Consider the following 17,520-nt stretch of genomic DNA (forward strand, 5'->3'; position numbering starts at 1 on the left):
GATACTGGTTGCCATTTTTTTTGCATTTTGAAAGTAGAAGTAGTTTGAATGTTGTAGTAGTAGTAGTAGTATGGAAGTAGTTGTAGTAATAGTAGTAGTAGTGGTAGTAGTGGCAGTACGACCACAAGTAGTAGTGGTTGTAGTAGTAGTTGGTGGAGGTGGTAGTAGTAGTAGTAGTAGTGGAGGTAGCAATAGTAGGTGGTGGTAGTAGTAGTAGTAGTAGTAATAGTAGTAGAAGAAGTACTAGTAATAGTAGTAATAGTAGTGGTGGTGGTAGTAGTAGGTGATAGCGGTGGTAGTGGCAGTACTAGTAGTAGTAGTAGTAGTAGTAATGGTAGTAGTGGCAGTGGTAATGGTATTTAGTAGTAGTAGTAGTAGTAGCAGTAGTAGTAGTAGTAGCAGTAATGGTATTAGTGGAAGTAGTAGTATTACTGTATTAGTAGTAGTAGTAGTAGTAGTACTAGTAGTGGTAGCAGTAGTGGTAGTAGTAAGTGGTGGTGGCCGTAGTAGTAACTAGTAGTAAGTAGTTGTAGTAGTAGTATTGGTAGTGGTAGTAGTAAGTAGTTGCAGTAGAAGTAGTAGTAGTAGTAGCAGTAATGGTAGTAGAGGTAGCAGTAGGAGTAGTAGTGGTAGTAGTAGTATTAGTAGATTATTAGTATATTAGTAGTAGTAGTAGTAGTAGTAGTACTAGTAAGTAGTAGTAGTAGTAGTAGTACTAGTAATGGTAGTATTGGTAGTGGTAGTAGTAAGTGGTGGTGGTAGTAGTAAGTAGTAGTAGTAGCAGTAGTACTAGTACTAGTGGTAGTAAAAGAAGTAGTAGTAGTAGTAGTAGCAGCAGTAGTAGTAGCAGCAGTAGTAGTAGTAGCAGTAGTAGTAGTAGTAGTAGTAGTAGTAGTACTGCCCTAACTAATTTGTGACACGTGTCTCAAATTTGTATCATTCAGAACAAAATATAAATATACAACATTCTTCTTCTACCTGAGATAAATGAGATTATTGTGCTTCGTTTGTTGATTCTGCAGAAATCAACACCATTCTTCATCCTGTGCTTTGTTTTTTCTTTTTTTTTACTCGTAAGCCACCATGTTTGTTTTGACACGAGCAGACCGTGCGTTTCTCTGACCCTCCTGTCCGTCACGTCTACCTGAAATCTGAGACGGGATCCAGCTCCAGACTCACTCTTCTGAAGTTTTGTCAGAGCGTGTGGTTTTGGCTGCCCAGGTAACATTTCCTGAGTGTACAGAGTCATTTCAACTACACCTGTGATGTTTTTTCCTCCGTCAGCTGGTTTCAGGTTGTGTCGGGAAATAATTACATTTAACACTTCTTCTTGGGACTTTTGGAGTCCATCCACTAGAATCTTCTTAGCCGGGTTTGTTGCTCCTCCGGGCGAAGAGCGCTTATGTTTTGTGTAATGAAAAAGACAGTTGATTTTGCCGAGTTGCTAAGAGACACTAAAGTTGGTCTGGTTTCTTCACTTCTTGTTTGGCCTGGTAGGCAAACTGGACCGGCGCCAAAGCTCACTGTGCTGCTGCTGTAAGCTCTTTAGCTATAGCACCCTTCTGTAACGGGCCTGATGGAGTTGTCCCACTGAGGACTTTTATCTTTTAAAGTTGTGGAGTGTAATTTAAAGAAGAGGGAGTATACTGGAAGTTTTTTGACAAGAGTGCTACTGAAATTACATATGCAAATACTGCTTCTTCACCTACTTATCTAAGCGTGTACACTACCAGTCAAGTACTAAATTGGATCATAGACTACCGTATTTTTCAGACTATAAGGCGCACCGGATTATAAGGCGCAATATCAATAATGTTTAATTCTCTCGTCTGTTTTCATACATAAGGATTATACGTACTTGAGACTGATCCCTTAGCCCAGGCGTCCACGATCCATTGCCAGATCGTGGCGTAATTCGCCCGGTATTGCCTCCCTGTCTTGGTGAATGTCTATTATGAATGTGAATGTGGGTGGATACTTCGTTTTTTGTTAGTTTTTTTTTATTTCCTACAAGGACAACTCAAATATACATTGAGTAATAATGTGTTTAATGCAGCTTTGCGCACATTTGTTTACGTTTTACAGAAAAGAAACTTAAAACCACATGACTCATTTGCATAAACTATAGGCTCTTGACTAATGTAGCCGTAATGCTCTGAGAATTCATCAAGCGGTGCGGCTTTGTAGTTTACCAAAGTCGTACTGAAACATTTTGACAGATTTTTTGAGCACCGTGTACCACATAAAATCAGTTCAAGGTCAGTAAGCAAAACCAGAATTAATACATAAGGCGCACTGGATTATATGTTGATTTTTGAGAAAATTAAAGGATTTTAAATGCACCTTATAGTCCGAAAAATACAGTATATATAAATGACACTCACTAGCCGCCATGAAAAATTGATGCCCCTCTCTGTAACTGCTGCTGTGAGCTTTGTGGTTTTGGTCTTAAAATTTTTGTATTAACCTCCCTCTACATGATACTGCATTTTTATTTTGCTAGTTTGTCCTTAAATAATTTCCTATCCCTAATATAGAACTGGCCCCAAAATTCGCTCCTTGGAGATTCTGTGCACGGAGAAAAAGTGAGGGGCAGGCGTGTGTGTGGAGATGTATGTATATGTATACTGCAGACCTACATGCAGATCGTGATAAGGAGATCCACAAAAAAATTCTTGCAACCCTCCTCAGTCTTTGGGAAACAACGCCTTAGTGGAATGACAAAAGTGCAAATCCACATTTTGTGTACAATATTCTACAAATGTAACAAAAACAAACAAACAAACAAGAAATCTTCATATTGTAACATCAAAAGTCTCACAACATCGGAGTCCATCACAATATATCGAATTACGACTAGTCATTTTTTTCTTTGCGTAAATTTATAGTTATGGTGATTTTAATGCCTTTCTTATTTTGTAAAGCACTTTGAATTACTTGTGTATGAATTGTGTCATACAAATAAACTTGCCTTGGTGCAGCAGTAGCAAAAAGACAGAGGGAACTACATAGACCAGGGGTGGGCAAACTACGGCCCGGGGGCCATATGCAGCCCTTTAAATCTTTTAATCCGGCCCGCCGAACCGGAATAAATTACAATAATAAACCTTGTTGATGTTTTATTTGTCATGCATTTCCAGCGTTTCCCAGTAGATGGCGCACTATGTATACATTGAGTTGCGACGTATTATGTTGGCTGCAATGCTTTATGGGAAAGTGTTCTTACAGGAGTTATTCGGACCTTGAGTGAAGTAGTTGGTGCTTAAGATATAAGACTGCACTGCTTCCATTTTGAGTTGGTAAAAGTCAATCAAAGAAATCTATGGACTCTGAGTTGTAATTATTAATGTGTACAACATTTGGAGTCAGGTTTTATCACACTCACAGATGTATATCTGTGGTTGTATGACGTGAGCTTTGTTTTTGAGCTGTTACCAGTAATATTCGAAAACGGTGAACTCACAATATACATTCACTCATGGTGTGCAGTGGAACAGGTCTCAACAGTGTTATGTGTTCTGAATCTTTCACAGCAGTAATGAAACGTGTAGCGTGTCTGAAGTCCTAGATAAATGTGAATAAGAATGTAATGAATCTGAGCTCTTAACACGTTATGTCCTGTCTTCTGTCCGGCCCTTCAGTCAAACTTTAGGACCCTATGTGGCCCGCGAGCCAGAAAGTTTGCCCACCCCTGACATAGACCATGATCCTTTGGTGTTGTCAGGGCAGAAATAACTCTTATGAAGCACTTTAAAATATTTATTCTTCATATTATAACAGCACCAAAGACTTTTCAAGGCATTTCTAAGATTTTTAAAAGGAAAAAGTAGCATGTTTACAATTTCGTAAGCCTCCACAAAAAATCATACTGTGAGATTGTTGAAGGATTTTGATACTGTTACATCCCTACTATGTTCCAAATATGTTCAGACAAAACCAAGTCTACATCTGGGCTTTAACCGGGATAAAACCAGAGCCGAACCAGGACACGTGTTATTACCCCGACTGTGCGAAATAAATGCACAATGTAATGAAAAATAAAGCACTTGGAAGCACCGGTATATTAGTTTTATGATCGCCAATGCCACCATCAACAACCGTACTATTTCCTGGTACTGATGTGTTACAAATCAAAAAAATAAAAACGCACAGTTAATTTAATCTATACAGACCCATGTCGCTGTTTTAGGTGCCATTTTCAAGACCCTGGACCGTTCGAAACATCGCTCATTTTGCTTTGAATTGTTAATTGCGACGGCGACGGACACATTTTCCATCATTCTGAAACCCACTGATATTTTACGTGTTCCTGGGCAGCTCTGTTGACATTTCAGATCTTGTGCGGCGGCTGCTGCTGTTGTTGATGTTGTTGTCGTGGGTGCAGAGGTGGAGCAGGTGCGGGGGGACATTGGCTGCTCCGTGGGGCCCCTTATTTGAGCCGTGCACCTGAACTCATTTACGGTCACACGATTCAACGTCCAGCCTGCAAATGAGAAGTTATATCACCAAGGTAACAAGTGAAATATTGGTTCCAAATCCTCGTTGTCTCGAGTAGTAGTAGTAGTAGTAGTAGTAGTAGGTGCCATTTTGTTGCCTTTTTGAATTCTAAATGTAGTAGTAGATATATCTAGCCTGATTCATCTGCTGGTTTCGCTTCATGGAAACTGTCTGACCTCACAGCATTAGGATTCGTTCGCTCGAGAGCAGGCAGGTACTTTTTTAATCTAACCAATCGCTGCTATTTGGTCGTGACATGCTCAAAAAAAACCAGCCCGCTATTGTTCGCCGATGCGGTCAGTGTTGGGAAGGTTACTTTTAAAATGTAATCCCCTACAGATTACAGATTACACACCCCAAAATGTAGTTTGTAACGTAATCCATTAAATTACTTAAAGTGAGTAATGTAATCTGATTACTTTGGATTACTTGATATTGTCATGTTTTTTTAAACGACATGAATGTAGCAACCACATCCTGAAAATTCTTGTTTGTTGTCTTCAAATTGTCTGAGCCCAAGTCTCCATGAATAAGCAACTGTTTACTGTAGAGAAACAAAGACCACGAGATCTTAATATAAGAGGTTTTGTCTGTTAAAAGACAGAACAAGATCAGTCTTTCCTTCACCATATTAAAACATATTATTGATAGAGAAATTATTTTTTATATGAGATCACCTTAAATTATGTCAACCTACTGTTAGGTGTCATGTTGTTTAGACCTGGTTTAGTCCTGGTTTAGTCCTGATTTTTAGACCTGGTTTACTCTTGATTTTAGACCTGGTTTAGACCTGGTTTAGACCAGGTCTAGACCTGCTTTAGTCCTGGTTTAGTCCTGGTTTAGTCCTGGTTTAGTCCTGGTTTAGTCCTGGTTTAGACAGGAGGAAGTGCGGTTTACGCGAGAAAACACGGTCCACACGCGGCGCACGAGACGTCGGTGTCCGCGCTGTAACTACGGAAGGAGACGTGGTCCGCGGGTTCTCAGGTTGATGACGATGATGAAGTGTGTGTGTGTGTGTGTTGTGTGTGTGTGTGTGTGTGTGTTTGTGTTTGTGTGTGTTTGTGTGTGTGTTTGTGTGTGTGTGTCCCCTCATGTGGCAGGTCACTTTAGGACAGTAGTGCAGATATTATGAGTCTATGCAGGTTGTTTTCACCAGTGCCAGTAGCTCTTGTTTCACATTTAAGTTGTAGGCGATAAAAAATAAATAAATGGGATGTAGCACAAAATGTGAAAACAGGAAAATACCGCCTTGTAATCCACTTATTTCAGCAAAGTAACTGTAATCCAATTACCACTCATTGAAGCAGTAACTGTAATGGAATACAGTTACTCATAATTTGTACTCTGATTACGTAACGGCGGTACATGTAATCCGTTACTCTCCAACACTGGATGCGGTTCAGTTTCTGTCGGACTAAAGGACACAACTCAGTGGATTATGAGTGTTCTTTCTGTGACAGAGGGGTGTTCTGCTGATCGTGTCTGAAGTTGCAGCGGTCGATTTTGAGCCGAAGAAGACGGCAAGCGTGAAAACAGTCTTTTCGTGGACTGTGTACTAGAAAGTAGTTCTACCTATGCAGTTTCCCTGTTTGTCTATGGTTTGTTTAAACTGTTTTCAAACTGTTTTCACATGAACGACGTCACGAGTCACAGTGACGTGGTCCAATAAGGACGCAACTAGAGCTTCTACGTCAGAGTATTAATGTTTTCAGGCGTCCACATGGTGCCGGATCAGATTTGTACTCAGATGAATTCGCGGGAGCTGGCGGTATCAGATCGTTCCGTCTCTGGAGCCGTTTTCGATCGGATTAGTGTCGACAAACACTGCATCTACAATGAAAACGACTCGAATACGTACTAGTGTGGACGGGGCCTAAGTGTGGAGTCATATTAGCAGAATCAATCAGGACCATAATGCGGCAGACCTGGCTATCTCTGTTGTTTTCTTTGTTTGTTTTGATTTAGGTTTGAGGATGGAGTTGTAAATAGGAGACAGATGACGATGTCCCAGGCCTCCATTTCTGTTTAAGGAAGGATTCTCTTTCTTTCTTTCTTTCTCGACCAAAATAAACTTTGGTCCAGTCGACAAATTGAAGTTCTCCTTTTGCCATGAATTCTTCCTGGACGACTGATTTTACACAAACAATAGAACAGTCAATTTTACCTGATTTGCAGTGGTCCAAAGTTATTCCTCCTTTACCATCACAGAATCCAATACCCTAACTGCGGATGAGAAGTTATACGAAGAAAATAAAAGGTAAAATATTTGGTAGTGAGTCCTTATCGTCTCAGGTATCTCTACACTTGTTTAATGGAAAATACTGCCGTGCGTCTTTTACGATCCATCTTGTAAACTCCTGATGTTTGCTTCTTCTCATTTAACATTCACGTTCTTTTGTTTTTACGGCTCAGAGTAGTTTTTTTTATAGGAGTATTAAAACATGTTTTACAAGCTCCAGCTACAACGCTTTAAAGATCCCCACACTGGCTTCTGAATAATAGCTTTTCATTTATGATGGCGCGATATTTTTAAATAAAGAAACGCGCGCATGTCATCTTCCATCAAAGTGATTCTTGTACCGCTCACATAAGCCTATTACATATTAATTGCTGTATTTTAATTGGTACTAAAACATGCTGCAAGACGTCATTAATTTGAAGTAGAACTCTAGTAGAAATATAGGCGTCGTTAATGGTGCAATGTGTAACTTTTCTGAAGGAGAGTCTGCCACCTGCTGGTCTTAAAGGTTTATTTCAAGCGTTGTATTGGAAAACCTGTTCTTTCTGTGCGAAGCGTCGCCTCTCCACAGATCTGAGCTGTGATTTGGTTTGGTTTGTAACCAGCTTTTCATCGTCAGAGGTGGAAAAAGTACTGAAAAAATGTATTTAAGTAAAAATATCTTTACTTTGCTTAATTTTTTCTCAAGTAAAAGTAACTAACCATCTAAAAATCTAGTGAGTAAAAGTAAAAAGTACTTAATTTCAATTGTTATTTGAGTAAAAGTTACTTAGTTAATTTAATTTAATCTTAATTTGATCCAGCACAAGTTGTTTTCATCAGCTTTTAGGTGATACATTGCAAACTTTGTTCAATGAAATCTTTGTACATTTTAAAGACAATTGAACTGAGTAATACTTACTAATACTGAGCTCTTCCTTCTTTTTATAGAACTTTATAGAACTTAGAACTTTAACGGCATAATAAATATAACAAATAAAAAAATGTATTAATTGAAAAAGCGCCACCTCGATCTGTGGCTCGGCACTAGCATCATCCAAGTTGATCCAAGACTGTACAATTACTCTACTATTCTTTATTTTTGGCAGATTATTTATTTCTTTTTTTTTCTCTATCAATCTGATTTTACTCAAGTAACAAGGTTGGTTCTAATGTACTGAAGTAAAATACTTGAATAAAAATAAAATTACCTATTTTAAAAACTACTTTCAAAAAATGACAAATTCCTCCTAAAAACTACTTATTTACAGTAACCTGAGTAAATGTAATTCGTTACTTCCCACCGTTGGTTGCCGCAGAAATTGATTACTTGTCCTGCTTCATCAAATCCAAAATTGGACTTACTCACCAACCAAACACTGAGTAAATTTCCAAGGCCAGTAAAAATGTGATAACTAGAAAAATCTGATTACCCAGGGAACTCAACAGTGTCCTCCACTTTTAAATTCTAAAAGTACTAGTAGAAGTCGCAGTAACATTAAGCAACAGCTGTAACAAGTAGTAGTAGCAGCAGGGTGAAGTGTCTTGCTCAATGACGCAAAAACGAGGGAGCAACTAAGATCTAAACAGCAACTTTTCTCTGGGTATTAAAGGCCACGGTACCTGATTTTTACAGGCCTTTATTAAGCTACTTTCTGATCTATGTTTTAATGTTGTTTCTTCATCAAAAACAGACCAGTTGCCTTCGATTCTGGAAGTAAATTTTTCATTAACTTTCCTCACAGACTTTTTGAAAAATTCAGATATTATGAGTTCAAAGGCATCACCGAAGGCTAAGAAGCACATTTAAAACAAAATAATGTTGCAAAATGTTTTAATAACCTGACAGTTTACGAAGTTTCAAAAGTTTTTTGTTTTTTTAAAGGACCCATATTAAGCTACTTGATGTTATTATGTTGTTTCCTCATCAAAAACCAGAGGTGGGGACTTGCAAGTTTGTGACTTGGGCTTGAGTCAGACTTGAATCACTATTTTTAGGACGAGAGACTTGACTTGATAAAATGGACTAAGACTTGACTTGGTCTTGAAGGTCAATGACTTGACTCGGACTTGAGCCCTGTGACTTGAGAAGACTCAATGCTTCTCTTACTCTTACTTTTCTCTTTTCAGCTGATACATGCAGCGCTGAATTTTATAGGAACAAACTGGGACATGTCCCTCCCACTTCTGTATGTTAGTAACTGAAGTACTGTGATATAGTATCCTCAAATGTACTACAGTAATATACAGTACAATACAGTGAAACACATTCAACTACATAGAACATGGATCCTTCCATTTCAGTGCCGACTTTATGACAAAATAACTGTTATGAAGCACTTTTTCATCTGAATTCTTTCTATTTTGACCATAATGATTCATACTAAGGTCTTGCTGAAACATTTAAAAATGAAAAATTTGTATATCTACAACTCTTATATAAATACTCATATACATTTTATGTACAATTTAGTTTAAAATTCATATAAACTGCAAAAATTTAAGCTATATTTGGTACTTTGGTTTAAAGACTTGAAATGACTTGAAGCTCAAAGCAGACGACTTGGACTTGACTTGGATTTATGGGCCAGTGACTCGAGACTCGACTTGGACTTGCTCGTCTTTGACTTGGGACTTGACTTGGACTTGAGGTCAAAGACTTGAGACTTGCAAAACAACGACTTGGTCCCGCCTTTGTCAAAAACATACTGGCTGCCTTCGATTCTGGAAGTAAATTTTCCTTTTTTTTCTCATAGACTTTTCGAAAAATTCAAATATTGTGAGTTCAGAGACATCGCATAATGCCAAAAAGCACACACATTTAAAACAAAATATTCTGCAAAATGTGAAGAAGTAGATGTAGTTAAAGCGCTCGCTGGATCATAATACTCAGGTGCTCTTCGGAGATTCCAAGTGGGAAAATAACTTACTGGATGAAAAAGAAGATCCGAGGCTCTCACTCTGATATACTATTAATTCTGCAAAATGTTTTAATAACCTGGCAGTTTATAAAGTTTCAGAATCTTTTTTAAATGAAATGATAGGTCTCTTGTGGTCATTAGTCACCAGATAATTGATTGTCCCTCGGCACGCTTTCAAACTTGTAATGTTATTTTGTTCGCTAAAGTCTATGGGAAAATGAAAGAGAAATTTACTCTGGAGCCAGGGGGTGGGCGGTCACTGTTGAGCTCCATAATTTAGCAAAGTTATTTGTGAAATGAATCAGCTCAACAACAGCAGTGTCACCATTTTTTGAGTTACTGTTGAATTTGGAAAACAAAGCACAATGAATTTCAAAATAATCAAGCCTTAACATTTTTCCCTTTTACTTTTTTTTTTTTTTTTTTTTTTGCATATTTTGTCTTCAAATCCATTTGTCAAATCCGAAAAAACTCCTTCGATTTAACTGTTTTAACATTTCCCTAATCACATTACTACAGAAATCAGATAATGATAGGATTTCTGAATCTGTGTGTCATTCGTTCATTCGTTTTTTAAAAAAAAAAACAAAACTAAGAAAATGAAAAAAATAACAGTTTTTTTTTTTTTTTTTTTTCATTATTTGTCTCCAAAACCAAAATGAAAAAAAATTTAAAAAAAAGATGATAACAATTCCTTTTCTCATTTTTTGATTTTGTGTTTAAATGAATAATGGAAAAAATGGATAACGATCGTTTCCGGTTTCTGTGACTTCTGCAACTGCGATGCCGGACTGAACCAGGACTAAACGAGGACTAAACCAGGTCCAGGAACTGACCGGGACATAGATCAGGACTTAGACTCGAATCAGACCAGAACTGAGACCAGGATGGAGACCGGGAACAGAACTAGGACTGAGACCGGGGCTAAGACCGGGACCAGACCGGGATCAGACCGTGATTGAGACCGGGAACAGGACCAGGACTGAGACCGGGACTGAGACCAGGACGAGACTGGGACCAAGACCGGGACTGAGACCGGGATCAGATCAAAACTGAGACCAGGATGGAGACTGGGAACAGAACCAGGACTGAGACCAGGACTGAGACTGGGACCAGACTGGGACCAGACCAGGACTGAGGCCGGGACCAGACCAGGACCAAGACTGGGACCGAGACCGGAACTGAGACCGAGATCAGAACAGAACTGAGACCAGGATGGAGACCGGGACCAGACTAGGACTGAGGCCGGGATCGGACCAGACCGGGACCAGACCGGGACCAGACCGTGATTGAGACCAGGAACAGGACCAGGCCGGGACCAGACCAGGACCAAGACTGGGACCGAGACCGGGACTGAGACAGAGATCAGAACAGAACTTAGACCAGGATGGAGACCGGGAACAAAACCAGGACTGAGACCATGACTGAGACCAGGACCAGACTGGGACCAGACCATGATTGAGACCGGGAACAGGACCAAGACTGGGACCTAGACCGGGACCGAGACCAAGACCAGGACTAAGGCCAGGACCAGACCGGGACTGAGACCGGGACTGAGACCGGGACTGGACCAGACCAGGACTGAGATCAGGACTGAAAATGGTTTAGTCCTTGTTTAATCCTTGTTTTAATCCTGTTTTTAATCCTGGTTTAGTCCTGGTTCAGTTTGTATGTGGCGCAAAAGTCCAGCATCGCGGTTTAAGTAACGGAAACTTTCCTTTATTCTTTTAAACAAAAAATTGAAAAATGAAAAAACAAACCATTATCCATTTTTTTCATTTTGGTTTTGGAGACAAATAAAGAAGAAAATAGTTGCTTTTTTCCATTTTCTTATTTTTGATTTTATATTGAAAGACGAATGAACGAATGATACACGGATTTTTCTGGTGTGCATGTAAACACAGCCGAAGACCAAGGCTGAAAAAAATGCAGATAAAAAGTTAGAAACAATAAATTCAAACCCGGTGAGTGAGAACCGGAAATGAAAAGTCTTTGTGGACAGTTTTATTGCCAGGCGTCAGCTCCAGCCGCACTCGCTCTCACCGCCGCCGCCGCCGCCGCCGCATGTTACTTCACTCTTAAAACGGCATTTACCCGAGAGACAGTGGATTTTACGCCTATGGGATAAAACAAAACAAACACAATGAAGTACAAACAAAAGCTTTTCGAGTCATTGTTGCGAAAGTAAAGCTGTGTTTCTTAAGAACCTCCAAAACAATACGCTCCTCTTATACTCATTGGATTACAACACACGCCGCGCTTTTGTTCTTTTAAGCACCATTTCTACCCGCGCTCGTTGTTGCCGTTAAATTTCCAATCTCGGAGTATTATTTTTAGATCTCCGTGTCCGATCGCAGCAAAAGTTATAATTATAAAATTCAGCAAATGCGTCTTCGGAAATCCACAGGGTGCGGAGCGCTAAAAGGCTTTCGAACTCGTAAAATATTTCAATAAAGGGAATGAATAGACGGCGTGGAAGGTTAGCGATAAGAATAATTTGTACAGAGAAGAGACATCATTACTGACACTTTTTGGCGAGAGTAGAAATAGTCCAAAAAATGCGATGTCATCAGGATGTTCAGAATTCCGAACTCGAGGTAAAATAATTGGGCCATAACATATTTTTTTAACGATCGACTAACATCAGATCTAAATACTAAGGATTTAAAAAATTCATGACAAAAAAAAACTTTCAGAAATGATTGTGGGTTTGCTTCACTTAACAAAAGATTGAAAAAAAGTATTATTTTCCAGCCTAATAATTTTTTGCGATTGACAAAATTATAATTTGTCGTAAAATATCTAATAAATAAAGTGCTATTGTGGGCTCAGGATTTATTTGTAAAACCTTAAAATGTGTAACTGTCTTTCATAATTTCTTATTAAAGGTGCACTGTGTAACTTTTGGTGCAGGGTCTGTTAGATATTGCCTGGTTTGGTTTGGCGTAACTCTTATTTATCGCTATGGAGACAGCAGGTGACCAGAAAAGTTACACAGTGCAGCTTTAAATAAACAAATAATGTAAAATATGACTGTGAATGTTTTTAAAGCACATCCTGATGTCACTCGCATGATTTTATTTATGCTTTCTCCTAGTGTTGTGGTACTCGAGGCCGGTCTTGATCTCCAAAAAGGCCTTGAGACCATTTTGTTGTGGTCTTGGTCTCATCTCGGACTCAAATGCGTTTGGACTCGGTCTTGAAGGCGCTTGGACTTGGTCTTGTCTCGGTCTTGAAGGCGCTTGGACTTGGTCTTGTCTCGGTCTTGAAGGCATTTGTACTCTGTCTTGTCTCGGTCTTAAAGGTGCTTGGACTCGGTCTTTTCTCTCCGTCTTGAAGGCGCTTGGACACGGTCTTATCTCAGTCTTGAAGGAGCTTGGACTCGGTCTTGTCTCAGTCTTGAAGGAGCTTGGACTCAGTCTTGTCTCGGTCTTGAAGGAGCTTGGACTCAGTCTTGAAGAGTCTTGACTCGGTCTTGAAAGAAGCTTGGACTCGGTCTTGAAGGAGCTTGGCCTCGGTCTTGTCCCGGTCTTGAAGGCGCTTGGACTCGGTCTTGAAGAAGCTTGGACTCAGTCTTGAAGAAGCTTGGACTCGGTCTTGTCTCGGTCTTGAAGGCGCTTGGACTTGGTCTTGAAGAAGCTTGGACTCGGTCTTGAAGGAGCTTGGCCTCGGTCTTGTCTCGGTCTTGAAGGAGCTTGGACTTGGTCTTGACTCGGTCTGTCTCCGTCCTGACAGCTTTTGGACTCGGTCTTGTCTCGGTCTTGAAGGCACTTGGACTCGGTCTTGAAGAAGCTTGGACTCGGTCTTGTCTCGGTCTTGAAGGCGCTTGGACTTGGTCTTGAAGAAGCTTGGACTCGGTCTTGAAGGAGCTTGGCCTCGGTCTTGTCTCGGTCTTGAAGGAGCTTGGACTTGGTCTTGACTCGGTCTTGTCTCCGTCCTGACAGCTTTTGGACTCGGTCTTGTCTCGGTCTTGAAGGCACTTGGACTCGGTCTTGAAGGCGCTTGGACTCGGTCTTGTCTCGGTCTTGAAGAAGCTTGGACTCGGTCTTGTCTCGGTCTTGAAGGCGCTTGGACTCGGTCTTGTTTTGGTCTTGACCCTCGACGAGTGATAAAATTGAGATACATTTATAAAATTATTGATATATTTGTGCCAAAATAACTGTAATACAAATAAACGTTGAAAATTACAAAGATGGTCTTGATTTTGGTCTTGATGGGCCGTAGTCTCGGTCTTGTCTCAGTCTTGACCTTTAAAAGTCTTGGTCTTGTCTCGGTCTCGACCTTCAGAGGTCTTGGTCTTGTCCAGACCAGGGCCAAGTTACAGGTCAGATCTGTGGAGAGGCGACCCCGCTCACAGCCAGAACGCATGTTTTTGTGGGTATTTTTGAGCTGTAAAACCACCTGTAATTGAATAAATATAAGTTACAACTGTTTAAAATCATGCTGTGGAACATTGTGAGCAGAGTTCTGTAATTAATCTGTAATTATCTTGTTTATTAGGCAGGTTTTCTATTGATTTAACGTCATATTTTCCTCCCGTAGCTACACAGACCTTTGCCCGCCGTCTAATATTATGTCATCACCAAATTCCTCCACGTGAACGCCGCCTCTTTAAGCCGTCGTCGGTACACTTTATTCAATCATGACCTGTCCAATTACCGGGACCAAGGGTTGTCTCATCAAACGCGACTCCGAATCCGCTCTAACCTTTTCCGCACGCCTTCATTTGCATAATCCGCCGGGAATGCTGGGATAATGAGCTCCGTAGCACCTTGGGTAAACAGACAGCGAATGGGCGTGTATGTGCGTGCGACTTCATTATCGTCGAAGACCTCTGTAAAGATCCTGCCCGCCATGTTGTAATCACCCACTCGACTTAATCAAGCTTTTTTTTTTTACCTATTCATGTCTCTTCGTTCTTGTGTTGTGCTTTTTTTCTCTCAATGACAAGTCTAGCCCGGGTCTCGAGTCCTTCGGAGACAAGAGACGGCAATTACAAGATGCGGAAGTCTTCTGCTTGTACTGCTATTATGTGCGCTTAATTAGTGAGCGGTTTAGATGTTGGATCCTCGGGGCAGGTCACGGGAGGAAATCTGAAGGGACGCGGCTTCATTAGCAAAACTGCGGCTTTTTATAACTTCAAAAACGCCGGAGAAATTGTCGACGCATTGTGGTTGGAGAAGCAGGTGTAAAGAGAGACAAAAGAGCGAGTTTATGGGCTTATTAGTGACGGGTTAGACACAGTAGTGGAAAGTAACGAAGTATAAAAGTGAAGTAGGGGCTGTTTTTTGACGTACGGTGTTTTAAACTATTTATTATTATTGATATTTGCGCCGATTTGACCTGGACCTAAGTTCAATGTTTCGTTTTTTTTGTGTATTTTTATACTGGAATGACACATAAATTCTGATTTTGATTCTGAAAAGTAAAAGTAAAAAGCTCAAGGACAATTTTTTCAACATCTGTACTTTACTTAAGTCCGTTTTACAGTGGATACTTTTTACTTTTACTTCACTAAATTTGAGAGCAATGTATTTGTACTTTCTTCTCTTCTACATTTTACTGTAGGTCTGAACTGAGTAAAAGTAAAAGTTAAAAGTATTTGGAGGTGACACAGACTTTTTTTTAAGTATTATTTGCATCCCAACTTTGAGCAAAGTCAGTTTTACAGTGGATACTTTTTACTTTTACTTCACTAAATTTGAGAGCATGTATCTGTACTTTATACTTCACTACATTTTACTGTAAATCTGGACTGAAAAGTTAAAACATATTTTGAAAATTGCTGGGACTTTTTTAAGCATGTTTTATTTACGTTCCAACTTTCCAACAAGTCAGTTTTAGTAAAGTCAGTTTTACAGTGGATACTTTTTACTTTTACTTCACTACGTTTGAGAGCAAGTATCTGTACTTTCTACTTCACTACATTTTACTGTAGGTCTGGACTGAAAAATAAAAAGTACTTTAAAATTGCAGAGACTTTTTTAAAGCACATTTTATTTGGGTCCCAACTTTGAGCAAAGTCAGTTTGAGCAAAGTCACTTTTACAGTGGATACTTTTTACTTTTACTTCACTACATTTGAGAGCAAGTATCTGTACTTTCTATTCTACTACATTTTACTGTAGATCTGGACTGAAAAGTAAAAGAAGTATGTATTTTTTTCTAAAATCAAACAATCTAGAGCCAGTATATTAGTTTAAATGCCAGATGAATGTAACATGAACATGAATATAATTTTTTATTTATTTTATTTTTTTATTTTTTGCCACCCAGGGCTTCCATAGAGTTCTTCTCTCAAACACTCACTCACTTGTTTTATTTTGTGATGTCATATGTTAATACAGGAAGTGCTCCACTGTGTTATTAAATTCTATTCTCTCTCACTAGAATCATTTGCATCATTTTAGCCTTTGCGTAAAAGGAGCTGTTAACTTGACAACTTCTGCTTCATGACATCACAAGGTGGAACAGAGGAGATGTAGACCGACTAATAATAATAATAAAAGATTACTTAAGTGTTTGAATTAATCAAAACAGGAGGAGATAACAACATTATAACATGGCTTAAAGCTCACAAGAGTCAATTTTGTGTAATGTAGGACCTAGTGTTGTAGTACTCGAGACCGGTCCTGGTCTTGAGACTGGCCTCAAGACTGTTTTTTTTGTGTTTTTTTTTAGGATCTTGGTCTTGTCTCAGACTAAAGTGCATTTTCACTTTGTCTTGTCTCAGTCTTAAATGCGCTTGGACTCGGTCTTCTCTTAGACTCAAGCGCATTCGGACTTTGTCTTATCTCGGTCTTGAAGGCCCCTGGACTCGGTCTCGTTTCGGACTCGAGGTGTGACTCTCGTCGAGCGCGAACATATTTCATTACGGCTGCTTGTGTGCATTCGATATACATACAGGTGCCAAAAAACAAATCAAATAAATCCTGGTCTTTAAAAGTCTTGATGTTGTCTCTATGTCTTGAGCCTCAGAAGTCTTGGTCTCGTCTCAATCTTGGAACCCTGAGGTCTTGGACTGGTCTTGGTCTGGATCAATGCGGTCTTGCCTACAACCCTACTTTAAAATATGTCTTAATATTAGAATACTTCTGCTCTTTGCACCAGTCCCAGTCTAAGGAAAATGATAAACATTCTCGTCGTATAGTGTAAGACCTCAGTGTTTTGTGCCACATTTCTAAATATCATCGCCAATAACAGAAACTTTGATTAAAAAAAAAATAAGTAAATGTAATATAAGCAGACTTTTTATTTTCCGCAGTCTTTATCTGTTCTTCTGGCGTCACACTGGTCCATAATCCACAGATCCATAGATTAAACCGATACAACACCTCATGTACTTTTCTCTCATGCAAATAACAGCTTCTGAACACACTGTATAACCATGTCATTTTCTCTCTCCCTCCCTCTCCATATCTCCCCGTCTCTCCATCCACCCCCATCTTTCCTTTTTTTTCACTTATTCTCTACATATTTTCCTTTCTTCTTTTACTCTCCACCCCCTCCTCTACTCCCTCTCTATCTACCGCTCGTTCTCTTCGCCCCTTCTGTTTTCTCTCTCTCATCTGTTCCTCTTCTATACGTCTACATTCTTTCTCCATATCCTTTCTCCTCTACCCCCACTTTCTCTCTCCTTTCTCTTTCCATATCTATCTATCTCTCCCTCTCTCTATACCTCTATATGATCCCTCTCTCTCTTTTGCTCTACTCCCTTCTCTTCCACTCCCGCTTTTACTCTCTTTATCTGATCTCTGTCTATCTTTTGTTCGTTCTCTACACCCACTCTCTCCCCTCTTTCTCTGTCTCTATCTCTATCTATCTATCTCTATGTCTCTCTGTATCTATCTCTATATTCTATCTCTATATCTTTCTATCTCTCTCT

The 17,520-nt window shown here is 39.6% G+C and overlaps 1 protein-coding gene across 1 annotated transcript in view; it reads left to right on the forward strand.

Moving 5' to 3' along the window:
• Positions 1 to 17,520, forward strand: part of si:ch73-22o12.1 (nectin-2) — a 529,204-nt gene that overhangs the window by 503,045 nt on the left and 8,639 nt on the right. The gene's annotated exons all lie outside the window — the stretch shown is intronic.

The sequence above is a fragment of the Boleophthalmus pectinirostris genome, unplaced genomic scaffold (genome assembly GCF_026225935.1).
Source record: "Boleophthalmus pectinirostris isolate CB_2022bp ecotype Guang Dong unplaced genomic scaffold, ASM2622593v1 HiC_scaffold_6, whole genome shotgun sequence".
NCBI classification, from domain to species: domain Eukaryota; kingdom Metazoa; phylum Chordata; class Actinopteri; order Gobiiformes; family Gobiidae; genus Boleophthalmus; species Boleophthalmus pectinirostris.